General features: G+C 45.5%; 1 long non-coding RNA gene across 1 annotated transcript; it reads right to left on the reverse strand.

The window, feature by feature from the left end:
* Window positions 1–8,873: 8,873 nt before the first annotated feature.
* On the reverse strand, window positions 8,874–15,614 carry LOC142581889 (uncharacterized). Its single transcript, XR_012828313.1, has 4 exons — window positions 14,513–15,614; window positions 14,371–14,438; window positions 14,092–14,291; window positions 8,874–9,035 (listed from the first exon to the last, which is right to left on the reverse strand). It is a non-coding gene; the product is annotated as an uncharacterized LOC142581889 (long non-coding RNA).
* Between the last annotated feature and the right edge of the window lie 887 nt (window positions 15,615–16,501).

The following is a 16,501-nucleotide window of genomic DNA, read 5'->3' on the forward strand; positions in this document are numbered from 1 at the left end:
AATTCAACGTCGTCTTACTCGGAGAGCGACTTGCAAAAGCCTTTTGGAAACTTTGTGGCGAAGTTTTCCGAAGCATAAACCTAACCTCGAAGGTCTGCATAGTTAATACAATTGACAGCAAACTTCATCGGAAGCCCACAACGTTTGTGTATTTGCGGAACCGGCAAGGTGTAGCAACAGGATTAAGAAAAGGAGCACCGAGATAACACTAACCATAGCCGTGAGAGGAAAACACGGCTTCATTCAAAAGCAGACGTTCGGAACCTTAAATGCCACAGGGCTTATACGCCACACGAGAAAACATCCGTAGTACCATAGGAGTGTATATACATGGTACTTGTCAGAAGTACAGGGAGTTGAACGAATCTCCATCTCCCAGCTGAAAGCCACTGGCGAGAAAAATGCAGGCGTAACACGGCCGGAGACTAGATGTGCAGAACCCGCCCGCCGGATATGCTTGTGAATAGCCGCAATGGAAAGCAGACGGTAGGAACCTGAAATCAGGCAGGGCTCGTTAAACACTCGAGAGCACAGCCATACTACTATTCTAGTGTTCACGGTACTTGCCAGGAGTAGTGCCGGGCGAGGAACAAGGTCTAGTCCACCAGCAACACTTCCCCGCCGAGGGAATGCAAAAGAGTTAAGACTGTCGGTGATTGCACGAGTGGTGCTCAAGGTCATCATCTGCGACGCAAGGAGGAAAGTAAACAACAAGAAAAGAACAGCTGGAACCGCAAAGAAATGGACCACTCACCGTAGCTGCTGCACGGCCGGGCTCCGCTCCAGACCGTAGGCGACTTAAGGTCGCCGCAATAGCTAAAAGCTGGCGAGGCAATTTCAGAATGGCGTTTGCTTCCGTGATTCCACATTTCGCTCGATAGCACTGATGCGCCCGGGCTACCTTGTCACGAAATAGTGGGGTCGGGTCGCAAGGCCATTCAGAAGGGTTCATGTCCCTGACGCAATCGTAGAGGACGGCTATCAGCTGTAGCCTGCGCAGCGTCAGCTAAAACCTGAAGCTATACGCCGCCACCCCGCAACACGTGGCCCGTCCTCTTCGATTCCGGCACGGAGAAAACCCGTGTGGCCGCATGCCATGCCCACGAAACCTCGGGCTTACAGCTAAGCAATTTTTTAATGTAGCTATACGATCGTAGTGACCGCTAGCTAGTGCAACTGAACAAACATTTAACTTCCCAAAGGCGTGCGCCACCCTCGCCAGCTAGACCATCTAGAATATGCACAAAGACCACCTGATGAGCGTTTCGGACGCTCGATGCGAAGCTCGCAGAGACGACGCTCGCCGTGACAAGGGGTTGCTGCGCAGGTCCTGGGGTTAGTGGCCACACTTAGACTTGGATGTCCAGTTGCCGGCTGATGTGCAAACGGCCACAGCCGTGGAGGGATTGTTGCTCAGAAGCATCTGATCTGGAACGTAGGCAAGAAAATACTTGGAATTTTGAGCAGAAACCAGTGCTTCCAAATTGTCACGTGTAATTTTGCCACATATGTGGGCGAAAATTTTACACACGCCAGGACCAAATTTATTCAGAAAAGCGTCTATACGCTGTGAGGAAGTCGCTTGCTGAGAACCTGAGGCCAAATTCACTGGAGCTGACTGAACTAAAACCCATTCGACAAGGAAACGCTAAACAAGCACGATGGAGTCCAAGGTATGTGCGTCTGAGTGGCCGGCAGTTAAAAAAAATGGGGGGGGGGGGGGGGGGGGGAGTTTCGAACCTAAGTACAGCGCCTTGATAAAATGCCTTTCACACCTCGGACATCGAGTTGTAGTGACAGCTATTCACGCGTCCAAGCAATATATAATATCAAGAAAGCTATCTGTAATTAAGAAGATACACTTCCCGCTCCTCATCGGCATGTTTCAAGCGTCATACTTGGCTTAGGAAATAAAAACTACACGATGTTCAGTTGGTTATACATGGCCACGTTTTGTCTGAACACATGACCCAAAACGTATGAAACTGGTGGTCATAACTCTGTAGTGGAGCAATTCAGCGCCTTAACGAAAGCTCTAACCCGCTTTGCTGAAACCGCTTCCAAAGTTAAGCGGCCGAGCTCGCTTACGTGAGCCTTTGGTAATGCGTGTCAGTGGAACTTGCAGTCAGCTGCAGAAAGAGCAACCGAAGCTGGCCACCCGTAAGATGACATTCAGAAATGTCGCAAAATAGCGTCCGTGTAATAATGCAGGCATGTCTCATGGACTTCAGTTGTCTGCTAAGATAAACAACTACTATCGCCCATATTTGTACAGTGCATTTTTTAGGCTTGTAGCGCAGCTCAGAAAGAGCAAAAAGGGAGGTGGAAGGGATAATGAAAGGGAACGGAGAACAGAGTGAACGTTCCCTGTCATTACCCCTTCCACCTTTTTTGCCCTTTCTGAGCTGCGCTACAAGCCTAAAAAGTAACGACATACCAACTCGCCCAAACTGCCACGCCTTTGTACACTGCAGCACAATTACACGAAAAAATAACTTCTGACGTCAAAAAATTGAACACGTTTTTCATTGCCAGAATATTTCCCCCGAGATCTCGGACATATTGACTCATGCTTGTCAGAGGGCATGGCACTTGGCTGACAAGCATGGTGCCTGAAACGCCGTTGCTGCTATTGCAGATGCTGCCGTGGTTTCTCGTCGGAATGTCTGAGAGGGACGACGGATGCCTCGTTTTCGGCGTCGATGCGCAACTCAGCAGAAATGCAAGCTTGGAGTACGCATTTTCCGGACTTGCTGCCACGGGTGTGACGTCACCAGCGACCAGTCTACAAAAGGAACAACGCGGGAACATCGGCTTCAGAGGGCATGGCACTTGGCTGACAAGCATGATGCCTAAAACGCCGTTGCTGCTATTGCAAGTTAGTTACTGCTCTATGTATCGTGGTGATAATAGATGCTTGTTAGTCCTGCCATGCCCTCGTAGATTTGCTATTTTGGTGGATTGCTGGTCAATACTGCTGCTGCTGCTGCTAATGGCCGGGGATGTTGAGGAAAATCCAAGCCCAAGAAATGCTGAAATCTTGCAGGGAATTCTTGGAAATCAAAACGCACTGGATCGCAAGATAGATGATATTAGGAAAGAAATTGCAGAAGTGAATGCTAAAACTGATACGATGCAAAGTGTACTAGCCATGTTCGACGAAATGAAAAATAGAATCGATAAATTGGAGACCACCGTGCGAAAAGAATCTGAAAAATTAATCGATTATGAAAATAGAAGCAGACGAAATAATCTTATGGTGTTTGGTCTTACTGAAAGCACCAACGAGTCTGCACAAGTGTTAAAAAGAACGCGTTGTAAATGATATTTTTTCTGAAGTTCTTGGCATAGAAGTCTCTACAGTGGAAAGAATTCACCGGATTGGCAAAGTAAATCCTGATAGACCAAGGCCTGCGATCTTGAAATTTTATGACTACAAGGAAAAGGATACCGTCCTCAAAAGCGGCGCAAAGCTAAAGGAAACTTCAATCAGGATAAGCAATGACTATGCGAAGGAAACAGTGCAGATACGAAAGAAATTATGGGAAGTGCTGCCTTGGACAAGGACGCAGGTGCATAGGTAGTTCTTGTGCACGATAAACTTCGGATAAATCATCAGTTATACGCATGGGATGACGTCAGAGAATTGTTACTTGCACTCGAGCAAACGTGATACTGATCAAATGAAGCGAAGTGAGCGCGTTGTATCAACTAAGTCAAATGGATCTGATAGCTCATGCAGCTCATTTGAGACACCAAAAAAAAATAGCTAAGATTGCTCTCGTTTAATGCGCGCAGTATAGTAAATAAGACTACGCATCTTGAGTATTGCTTTTGCATGATCCTCACATACCCACTATAACTGAAACATGGTTGCATGAAAATGTACCACATGATTGCACTGTTCCTCCCGGTTACAACATACTCAGAAAAGACAGACTCACGTGGAGGTGGGGTGTGTATATTAGTTAAAAATTCTCTGAATGCTTCGTTGATTGATTGTGAAGTACCAGAAACTCTGGTGTAAAATAACTTTTAAAAGTACTGTTTTCGTTATCGGAGTTCTATATCGGCCACCCTCAAGCTCCCCTGAGTTTCTCGAAAACCTGAAGAAGTTTTTATATTCTCATGTAAATGGGAACACTAGGTTGGTAATGACTGGAGATTTTAACTTACCACATATAAATTGGAAAAATTTTTCGTATAGTGGTGTGGAATCAGTAAGCGCTGAAAAAGAAATACTAGACATGTTTGCGTACAATTTGAAACAACTCGTGCTTGAAGATACCAAAATTACGCTGACGTCAAGGTGAATACTAGACTTGGTGTTCCTATCAAATAAACTAAATGATTACAATGTGACGGTGCAAGATGGTATATCGGATCACAGGATGATCTGTCTCGATGTACCTACCCGAGCAACTACGCAAATAAAGAGCTATGTGCCAGTAAAAATGAAGGACTATGCTAGGGCTGACGAGACTTAGATTCTTGATTTTTTGGGGATTCAATTTTAAACTTTCAAGAGTACCGCTGGTCTAAAAACAGTAGAAGAATTATGGCAGGAATTCAAATGTATTATAAGTCATTGCATGGACAAATGCTCCATCACGGGTCAAAAAAGCAGACAAGTCCTTGGATCACCCGAGATATAATTCATATGAAAAGAAAAAGAGATTGCGTAAAGGGAGCAAGTCGCCAGTGGTCTTGGCCAATTTAAAAAGTGAACTCAAACGTACTTTCGCTAAATCTAAACAAACATTCTTTGAAAAAAACCCGAGTGATTTCCTTAGGTCCTCCCCTCAAAAATTTTAGCGACAGGAAAGAAATAATTGACGAAATTCATGATGGAAGCGACATAAGAGAAAAGGGTGAAATTGGAAAAAATGGTTAAGATTGTTTGCTATCTGTATTTAACGTCCCAGAAACTAATGTGAATTTGGAAGAAGCCTTACATATTACCCCTACTGTTCCAATGGAAACCCTTTAAATCACCCAGCAAGGAATATTTGAACAACTACTCAAATTAGATACGAAAAAATCGAGCGGACCCGATAATGTACCTGCAGTATTCCTCAAACGATACGCAGAATGGATGTCACATTATCTAACTGTCATATTCGGAAAATCTTATACAACTCATTGCCGCAAGACTGGCGCACCGCATTCGTGATACCTGTATTTAAAGGAGGTAATCGAAGACAGGCAACAAAGTACCGTCCAGTGTCACTTCAGTCACCTGCAAAGTCTTCGAACATATAATAGCAAAACACATACTTAGGTTTCTAGATCAGAACAATTTACTATATCCTTATCAAAATGGCTTTAGGACCGGGTTATCGACTGTTACACAGTTAATAGAAACAATTCATGACTTTGCGGGTGCAGTAGATATAAGACAACAGGTTGATGTGGTTTGCGTGGATTTTGCGAAAGCTTTTGATAAAGTACCTCATGTCCAATTAATCTTCAAATTACGTAATGCAGGAATAAATGAATTTATAATAAAATGGATTGAAGCATATTTAACCAACCGTACGCAGGTAGTTAAACTGCATGGTTATGTATCAGATTCATTAGCTGTACTCTCAGGAGTGCCCCAAGGCTCAGTATTGGGACCACTATTGTTTCTCCTTTATATCAAGGACATTAGTAGAGTGGCAGAATAGGGTGTTCAGGTTAAGCTTTTCGCAGACGACTGCTTCATTTACACCACAATTACTAAACTTGGTGACCAGCTTAAAATTCAGAAATGTTTGCAAAATTTAGACGATTGGTGTAGGAAATGGAAATAAACTATCCCAAATCTACATATACACACATCACCAAAAAGAAACCTGTCTATTCCTTTTTTTATAGCATTGGAGGACATTTATTGGAGAATGCGCACCAGTTCAAGTATCTAGGGGTAACAATAACACGAAATTTGACATGGAACCAACATATAATGTCTGCATGACTGCCTGTCAAAAGTTATACTTTCTGTGAAAAAAAACTGGGACATGCATCGCGTAATGTAAAACTTATTGCATACACCACCTTCATTAGGACGATGCTAGAATATTCAGCCGTTGTTTGGAGTCCCCATCAAGTGACGCTTAAGAGAAAGTTGGAAAGGATACAGAGACTGGCGGCGCTTTTCATTTGTTCGTCGTACCGAAGGAAGGAATCGGTCACGCTTATGTTACAACGTTGCAACTTGGATCTTGAAGTACGTAGAAAGAAATATAGGCTGAAGATGCTTTATCAAATAATGCAGGGTCAACTTAAAATTGATAAGCTCAAATATCTACACGCTCCAGGCAAAAGAAACCCGCGAACTAACCATGACTACGTCATAAAGCCGTACCGTACCAACACTGATACATTTCGATACTCTTTTTCCCGGATGCAATAGAAATGTGGAACCAATTGCCAAACGCTATTGTTAGCCTAGAAGATTTCACCAACTTTAAAAATGCTGCTGAGGCGTATTTACGGGAGTTGCCAATTTAGCTTTGAAGTGCCAAGTGATATGTGCGACTTGATGTTCATTGTAAGTACCTTGATAAATGTCATAAGTGTGCTGAACATCGTTCAAGCGAACATCTTATTCACTGTGAATTTACTTGTGAGGAGCTACTTTACGTACATTGGCATTGTACATATTTGATGTAAATGTATTGTCCTCTTATGACCCTCTATGAGGGTTGACACTATTAATAAATAAAATATTGTCCACAATACGTAAAATTGCCCACCTTTTGGCAAAACTGCCTCGGGCGTCCTCCTCGCTCACCGCCATCCAAAACGGTCATCTGCAAAACGAAAACAGCAGCGTGCTTATTGTTGACCACTCGAAGACAGAGCCAAAGTACGAGAGGTCAGTACGCGATACTCACCAGTAGTGGCGGGCAAGGAGCAAGGTTCGGACTGCCAGCAGGACGCCATGGGTGAGGGACGGTAATTAAACACGGTCGGCCAGAGTACGAGTGGTGCACTAGGCTATCTCCCGAAAGGGAAGTTGGGAGGATGGCAAACGGGGAGCAGCCCATTCGTTAACTTATGGGCCTCAATCGAACGCAGACGTCGGGATCCTGAAAAGACAGTATCCGTACTGAGCATTTCCACTAGAACATCCGAAAGAGTCTTGCACGAAAAAAAAAAAAAAAAGATTTCTCGGTTTCTTGAAAAAGCGTGAAAGTGATCTTGCGACACCAGTGGCGTATTGAACGGGACAAGTTAACCGAGTTGCGAATGTTGCAAAGGAAGCAATAATAAAACATGCAACGGTAGTTGAATGCAGCATGAATATTTCTCTACCTAAGATGGACCTTTGATGAAGTCAAATACTAAGCACTTTTCAGGGAGTTTTCTTATAGAATTAGTGGGTAGGGGCTTAATTAGAAACTCTCCAAAATAGTAGCAATGGGTATCATGGGTGCATCTATCTCCAAGCTAATGTCAATGGCTAAAGGTGTATCAGAACGGTATTTTAGGGCAGGTTTTATTTTTGCTTTGTAAGTAAATATCGCTACCATTCCACCAATAGAAAAAAAAGGTTTTGTACGCGGATGACATGAATTCTTTCGTCTAGCGCCGACTTAACGGATAAAATCAAACCAGTGGTTAAGGGAGTTGTCAAAGTTGCCAGATGTGAACGAGCTTCAATTGAATTAAAGCACATAAAGCAAAGCAACGTGACCATTTTTTTAAAAGGTTTCGAAGCATGGGAGTAAACCCTTAAGGTCTAGCGGCATTGATCATATAGAGCGGACAAACAGTATAATATTGGATGCTTTTCATCACTGCCTTGGAATGACCACGTTGGCAATTTAAACGTGAAGCGATCTGGTAGAATAGGTGCTTTAGGAAGGACGAGACCAAATGCCACTGAAATGCAGGTCAAGCCCATCTTCGATACAATCACAGATGCAGTATGTATTGTCACGTGGGGCACAACTTCTAGTACTAAAAAGGCGACTACTAGGGATTCCCGAGATGGTTACAAATTGCTATGCGCAATCCAACCACACGTGCATACTGACGACATATTAATACTAAGGTTAAGAGATCTATAAAAAAATTGTAAAACCAAGAACAAATTACGGCAGACAGCCTTGACCTCTTGAACCCCGCTGTCGGGAATGATTGTAATATTGAAACTGAAATTCAGCAAGCCAAGTCCTAGGGACATTTCAGCAAGCTACCAATCCTTATTTTTTCCCCTACGCTTAGGTAGTACAAAGTTTTTTTTTTCTGTTTGCTTTTTAGATGCCAGGTTTTCCTGGGCTATCCAAGTTTACGCAACAAACTGTTAGTAGGGTTTTCTTGGCCTAAAAAAATGTTTTGTTTTGCCTTAACATTGTTAGAGAATTGTTCTTTCATGTTTACTCGCTAACGATGCATACTTTCTTCGTACTCATTTTTTTTTTTTTGCTAAATCCCTGTATCCTCCCCTCACGCAATACTCCTTCGGGAGCCTGTGAGGTAACTGAATAAGTAAGTAATGGCCGACAGAACGTTAAGTGATGTGTTTAATTATACTTACTACATAGTAAATGCATTTCATGCTTGCTTATGAAATGGTAGTCCAGATAAGTGAAATTTGATGGAGTGCATAAAAATTTACATTTTTTATCTTAGTCACAATGATAGCGCTTTTGCTCGAATGCGAAATATTGAGGACAGGGACTTAGTCAGCTACCGACAAGCACTTGTATTCCCTGGTTTTCCTCATTCTATTTCCTTCGTCGTATACTTGTCCAAGCGATCAAACAACTTTATGTAACGAAAGGGAAGGCGAATCTGAAACTGAAGCAATAAGGCTTATTTTTCGACCACTCGAGGACACAGCCGTAGTACGAGTGGTCTGTGCATGGTACTTGCCCGTAGCAAAGCAGGGCGACGAGCAATCTCGTCTGCCAGCGAGACCGCACCGGCGAAGGGGAACGGTGGGTCACGGTAAGAGCGGTGCTCTAGGCCATCTCCTGAGGGGGACGTTGGGAGGATGGCAAACGTGGAGCAGCGCGCTGGATATCCATCTTACACGTGGGCTGCAATCGAAAGCGCAGGTCAAGATGCCGGAACAATACGGCATGGATACAGTAAGGCTAACTGCTGGGGGGGAGTTTGTGCATACCGAACGAGGAATAGTATCAGTTCGACAGGCGCATACACACCAAAGCAGAGCATAGGGCGGTGCTCTTTTTTTTTACTATCAAGCGACTCAACAAGCATCGTCCTGTGCACTTATTTGCACTGTGTATGCACCTTGATGGCTGGTTTAGTTGCTTGTTCAATAAGGCATGGACATGGCATTGCTACCAGCACTCACCTCGTAATTGCCAAGCTCTACGTTCTGCAGCTAATGTTCGCACCGGATATGACAGTGCCCGTGGAACAAGCAGTTCCCTGCTGCTCTCTGCTACACCTTTTGTCGGATTAAGTGGTACGACTCTGAACGGCTACACGTGTGGACCGCTCTGCACATATTGACATAGCGCAACCATACCTCCGAATTTGAAAACTTTGCACCGTCAACGCCGTGGTGACCGGGAATGGCAGCGCTACCTGCACTCTAGTCTCAAATGAACCCCCTAAGGTGGGTAAACGTTATAGTACGTGTGTTAGCGCGGGCTTCCCACGACCATTCTTTGATCGACACGGTTCTGTACTTCAGCTTACTTATGCGAGGGTACATTGAAACCAACCCAGGACTATACCTTAAGCAGATCGCTAAGGAACTCAAGGAAACTGCTGTCGATATTAAGGACATTAAGGAAAAGAGACTGGTTGAATAAAAGAAATTCATTAACGATTTTGCAAAAAAAATTAATGCTTGCGAAATCTAGGTTATAAGTATGAATGGAATGATTGAAACAATAATGGACCATCTAGAAAATGTCACTAGGTTGTCAAATTTTATCGTTTACGGCACAAGGCGTCTATGGCAAACGAGTACGCAAGTAGAAGATCCCGTTGCTACGGGGTTTATTGACAGCGGGAAGCCGAGTGACGTGGAATCGTGCGCAGAGCAGCCGAGCCATTCCCGACAGACGCAAGCGCGAATTGCAGCGCCGAACCTTCCATCATCTCAGCAGTAAAGAGGCAACAGTGACACACGAGCTCTCTTCGGCTTACACAATCGGGACATGCTCGGTCAGGAAGCGGTCACTATTGAACGCATCCACGGCGAATGCAAGGTAAGACGAAAGGCAAAGCAAGCCGTGTCATACGTAAGCTCCAGAATTCTCGAAGGATATTTCAATGAGGTTACAAATTGAAAAATACGGGTATGGTTTATCGAGGAAGACGGCAGGAAAAGCACGAAAACACAGAAGCTTGGGACGGGACTAATGAATCCGTAAGAGACGAGAAAGTGTCGCTCGCGTTTGACAACCTATGCAGCAGCAATGGCCATACCTGTGTGGTGCGACCGCAAGAACAGTGTCATTGGAGACAAATGCAGTCATCGAACATGGAATTTCTGTGAAACGAAGCTTTCTTGAAGCTGTTCACACCGGCGGGTTTGACGGAAACAGGCGAGTGAACGTTCTCTCGCGTAATTAACCGCGCTACACAATGCGACATCTTAAGCAGGCTTTTATTTGTTGGCGTCTAATTTTACCGGCTGCTCCCTCGGCAATGACCCGTTCTGTACATGTGCCACTGCACCAACCACTTCTTGGCCGATCCCCCGCTGAGGCTATGTGTCACAGTATGGAAATCTATTGTAAAATACCATCGAGGCACTCTAAGACTGAGAAGAGAGCGGCTCCTTGTCGCGAGCACGTGCTACTTAAACCGCTCACATTCGAAGCAGTCATCGGTCTATCGTATTCAACAATGGTGCTGTGAACCAGCATACTACCTCCCCGCCGATAAGGAAGGTTAACTTTCAAAGAAGCAGAAAAGGAAACTGGTGGAGCAGCGGATCGGGCAACGAGACCGAAGAGAAGACTATATATAAGCATCGGAACAGCTCACTGTCAAGCAAGACTACATTTTTACTCTACTAGAAATGAGCGAAGTATATAGTTACGAAGAAAAGCTGATTAACTACGCAAGATAGTGCACGTAGAGCAGTTCAACAGATTGTCAGTCTGCACCTTCAGTGATTCGAGTGCCAGTTACGCCTCGATGTTGACAGCGTTGAAGAGCAATTCCACCGGAGTTATCGGTGCAGTTCAAGTCAAAAGAAGCAATGAAAAACAGCTCAGCCATGGAAGCTAGCGCGCAAAGTAACAGGAAAACAATGAATGTTGCTATGATCACGCGATCTCAGAATATATGACCTTGGGAGTCAGTCGCAGATGTTCAGGAGTCCTCAGAACTGACTACGCTGTGGTATTACATGACATCCCGCAGCTTTCGAAAATATCGAGCCACGGCAAAGCTACGTGTAGTATTCGACGCCTCTGCGCACAAGCAGAAAGGCATGTCACGACACGACTATCTGGAGGCAGGACATCAACTCTAAGGAAAAGGTGACCCTAGTTGGGACGTTGAAAAGTCATTCCTACAAATTTCGATCCACTAAGAGGACAGATGCCATGATATTTCTCTGGTGGGAGCATAACGATACGAGCAAAAGCTGCGGAATGAAGTACGAACCTGCCGCATGACGAGTAACTTCCGGTAAAACCTTGATCCCGTTTTTTTTTTCTGTCAGCTACAATCAAGCACCATTTGAAACAAGTGACCGAGCAATCTGGAGATGCAAGAACCAGCACAGAAAGATTTACGTGGATGATGTAATCCTAGGGGCCCAAACGTTTTAAGGTACTGTCAAGTGGTACAAAACGGCAAAACTGATCAAAGAGGCGGCGATGAACTTCAGAAAATGGATAATAGATCCTAAGTAAAATAGATGAAAACGGAAGGGGCGACGATCACGTAGGGATTCGATTGGAAGGATACACAATGCTACTTGCCGTTTTATGGAAGTATTCAAAAGACGCGCTATCCTTTCCTGTGGACAAGTGTGCATCCTTACCAGCAACAACGTACTTAACCAAAAGGACATTGCAGCACAAGCAGCAGGAAAGATTTGATGCGCTTGGTTTGCCATCGCCTTTTACGATACGCGCAGAGAGGCTTTCAAAAAATTCAAAGAGGCGACGATGGCGTGAGATGAGCCACTCCTTGAATAATGAGACAAGTGGAGGGACCCGATGTCTAAAACAAAGGAGCTGCTAGTTCTAGTTCTCCAATACTACACAAGCAAGAATCAAATAGAACAAGCATAGACGCTCTTATGTCGATGCGAGTGCAACAGCATGCGAAGCGGCAGTACACTTGGCAGTCGTGCAAACCGATGGAACAAAGTCAAGCCTACCGACAGCGAAAAGCGACGTAGCTCCAATCAAAGAGCCAGGTTTAGCAAGGCTTGAGCTAATGGCAGCGGTGATAGCATCAAGACTAAGCGTCTGTACATCAAAAGTGACTTCACCGCAAGAATTGAAGAAGCAGCCTGCTTGACCGGCTCAATGATAGTACTTCATTGTATCAGAGGGACAAGCAAAAGGGATACATTTGTTAATAGAGTCGCAGAAGAGAAAACAAACGAGCAAGTCGTTCATTCTAGGTGCAAACAATCTGGCCGATCTACACACACGTGGTATACGCGCAAAGACGTTGACGGACTCGAAAAATAGGGTGGCATGGACCCGAATGAGTTACATCCGTGGAGCCGGAAAGAGCAAGCGTGATTCACACGAATGTAGAGATGGACGATCAACACGAAGCGCATTGTCACACCTGCACAGGAACAAGAGAATCAACTAATCTTACAAATAAAATTCGTCCTACAGGCAGCATCTAAGAGTAACAGCATCGGTATTCAGGTTCATAGACAACGCAAGATGACAAAGGTCGTTTAGAGGAAAAGAGATTTGCATAGATATATTGGATACGACAAAAGTACTCAGGCAGCCAAGTGGCAATGCTGATTCAAGCGCTGAATTGTTTAAAACAAATGGACAAGTCTATCGATACAACGAAGGATTCGTAAGACAGAAAGGTCGTTTGCACTACAGCCAAGAGTCAAAGCCGGCACGTCATCTTATTTCCAAAGGACGGGTATTTCACAGAACCGCCAATACGTCACGTTCATCAAATATTGCACGGCGGATTTCAAGCAATGCTAGCGAAACTGCGCGTTAAGTTATGAATAGTGCAAGGTCGCCAAGCTGTAAAAAGTGTTTTAAATAAATGCACAATCTGCAAGAGGTGTGAAACAAGACCGGACAATTAACTGCTGCCTCCCCTCCCGGCCGACAGAGTCAACGAATCGGGGTAATTGCAAGTCACAGGAGCTGACTTCACCGGAACACTTTATGCGAAAAACAAATACGGCATTGTGGAACGATACGTAGTAATTTTCACCTGCGCGGTAGCGAGAGGGGTACACTTGGAGATGACCAACGACATGTCGATATCCAGTTTTTTCTTTCAAAGTTTCCGGCAATTCACCGCACGACGGGGTATACCTGCCGTAATCTGTTCGTACAAGGCCAGTACCTTAACCAAGGCCGAGAAGGAAATGCTTGAAGCTTTTGGGCACGAATTAGCGAAGGACTACTGTAGTATACACCAATGGAAAACGAAGTACAGAAAGTTTCGCTTACACGGATTCGAACAGCGGGTGGGAGCCGGGTAATTTATTTTTTTATGCGCTGTGGCGTTCAGTATCACCTACGACATGCGAGCAACTTGCAAAGCGGCCACACGTTGCAGCTCCTACTAAGCATAAATCTCAGGCTTTTGCAGACTAAGCATCTTCAGGCTTTTGTGCCTGAAGTACTCCGATTCAAGAGCGGCAGTATTGGGAAAACCACTGAAAACCATATTAACAACAATTAATAATAATAATATTAATATTAATATTAATATTAATAATAATAATAATATTAATAATAATAATATTATTAATAATATTAATAATAATAATATTAATAATAATTAATATTAATAATAATATTAATAATAATATTAATAATAATAATAATAATATTAATAATAATAATAATATTAATAATAATAATAATAATAATAATAATAATAATAATAAGACAGCGATAGTACGAATAGTGTTTAAGCGATATTTACCAGTAGTAGCAAACGAAGTCCCCCGTAGCAGAAGGACACCATTGACGTGGAAATGCAAAGGAGCCAACGCGGTAAGCCACGGTAAGAGGTGCTCAAGGCCATCTCCGGTGGGGGACGTTGGGAGGATGGCAAACGTGGAGCAGCACACTGGATATCCTTCCGACTCGTGGTCCGAAATCTGGAAAGCGGACCTCGGGATCCTGAAACGACAACAAGGCTTCTTTTAAGCACTCGAGAACACAGATGCAGTACTACTAATTATCTGTACGCGGTATTTACCCGGTGCAGGGCCACAAGGCCACACCGACGAGGGAACACTGTAGGCCGTGCGCGGTACGAGTGACGCTCTGGAAAATAGCGAGGACAGTAAGCCCACATCGAAAAACGAACAGCAACAACGGCAACGAAACAGGCCGCTTACTGTAGCTGCTGCCCGGCCCAGCTCCGACGAAAACAGCAGGGGACGTCCAGCGTCGAGGTGCTGCGTAGAGCGGGTTAGTGCCTAATAGCTGGCGAGGTTATTTCCGAACGCCGTTTGCTTCCGTCATACCACATTTCGCTCGATAGCCCTGACGCGCGCGGGCTACCTTGTCACGAAATAGTGGGGTCGGGTCGCAAGGGCATTCGGATGGGTCCGTGTCCCTGACGCAGTCGTAAGAGGACGGCTATCAGCTATAGCCTGCCTAGTGTGAGCTAAGCTGTGTGTCAGCTAAGCCTGAAGCTAAACGCCGCCACCCCGCAACACGTGGCCCGTCCTCTTCGATTCCGGCACGGAGAAGACCCGTGTGGCCGCAAGCCATGCCCACGAAACCTCGGGCTTACAGCTAAGCAACAAAACTAACTTCGCGTTATTTTGCCATGTAGCTATACATCTCAGTGAGCGCTAGCTAGTGCAACTGAACGAACAGTTAACTTCTCTAAGGCATGCGCCACCCTCGCCAGCTAGACCAGCTAGAAAAAATGCACACAAAGTGCACACACAGGCCTTTTGAGCGTTTAGGACGCTCGATGCGAAGCTCGTAGAGACGACGCTCGACGTGACCAGGGGTTGCCGCCCAGGCCCTGGGGTTAGTATCCACGCTCAGAGTTCATCCACAGTTCAATAGTCCAGGCGCCGTCGGAGGGTGGGAACGCGCACAAACAAAAAGAAAAAAGAAAGAGTACTCGGCAGGAACGACTTGCGACTTATACGCTGCGCTGGCTCGACCGGAGTGTCGTTCGCGTAACGTAGTTATGCCGGCTGGCGGTCACTTACACTCCGGGAGCTCGAAAGCCGGGCCAGAAATTTCCGAGGCGGCAGGCGGGTCGGGCTACAAGTCTCTGGAGGCGTGCTTCACGTTCTGCAGGCCCGGGGCTTCAAGCCAGTGCTTCCCGAGTCGGCCGAAGGCGGGAAGGTGCGCTGCATGCAACTTCGACAAGCGCTGCCACTGTTAGCGCGTAATTAAGACCAGCAGGAGCTCGAGGTGTGGTGCGACGCAGAAGTCAGCCGAGACGAGGCACGTCGAAGTGGACAGAAAATGAAAAATGGCGGCCTGAGCCCCCGGATGCTCGATATATGCCCACGAAGACTACGATGCCAAGCTCTTCGGCGCATGCGTTGATATCGCCCGGTCAATTTCCTTTCTTGTCTCATTGGTCTAATGTCGAACTACGTCACCGGCTCGCTAGCCGCCGTGCCGCTGTTATCACCGTGGTCGGCGCGAGGGTGATGGTAAAAACAAAGGAATAAAAAAAAGTTGCAGCCTGCGTACAGTTGCCGAACTCGGAATGTTCTAGAAGCTTCCACATGCTTCCACTGGGTTCTTGGACACGGAATGGCGTATACGCGTTGTCGCCGTAGTTTTACCGATATTATAACCCGTCGACGGAATCTTCGCGGCTCCGTCATAAATTCCGTGGCCGCCTTCGCATTCGCGTTGGGCTCCGGCAGCGAGCATGACTTGCAACTCGTGAGCGCGCGTCGCGACATGTTGCGAGTTGTCTGTACACGCAGTCGTCTGCTCCTGCCGCACCGTTTCTCCCCGACAAATAAAAATTGAAATTCTAGGCCTTTAATTGCTTGCCCGAACAACACTATCTTATCATGAGACACGCCGTAGCAGGGGCACTAACGGGCTAATTTTGACCAGCTGGGGCTCTTGCACGCGCATCTAAAACTAAGTACACGAGCATTTTTGCATTTCGGCCGTTATCGGAGTGCGACTGCCGCGGCTTTGATTGAACCCTCGACCTGGAGCTGAGAAGCGGCCCCCCACAGCCACCCGACAGGCGCCGCTTGAGCTTTTTCCGGATATTGGTGTCCCAAAACGCTGGCATCCTGTCTTTGTTGGCAGCGTAATAGAGAGGTGGAGAACGAAGAGCTCAGTTAATAGAAATCCTCTACTCTGAATGACTCAGCGAAAAGACACCG

Source organism: Dermacentor variabilis, chromosome 5 (genome assembly GCF_050947875.1).
Source record: "Dermacentor variabilis isolate Ectoservices chromosome 5, ASM5094787v1, whole genome shotgun sequence".
NCBI classification, from domain to species: domain Eukaryota; kingdom Metazoa; phylum Arthropoda; class Arachnida; order Ixodida; family Ixodidae; genus Dermacentor; species Dermacentor variabilis.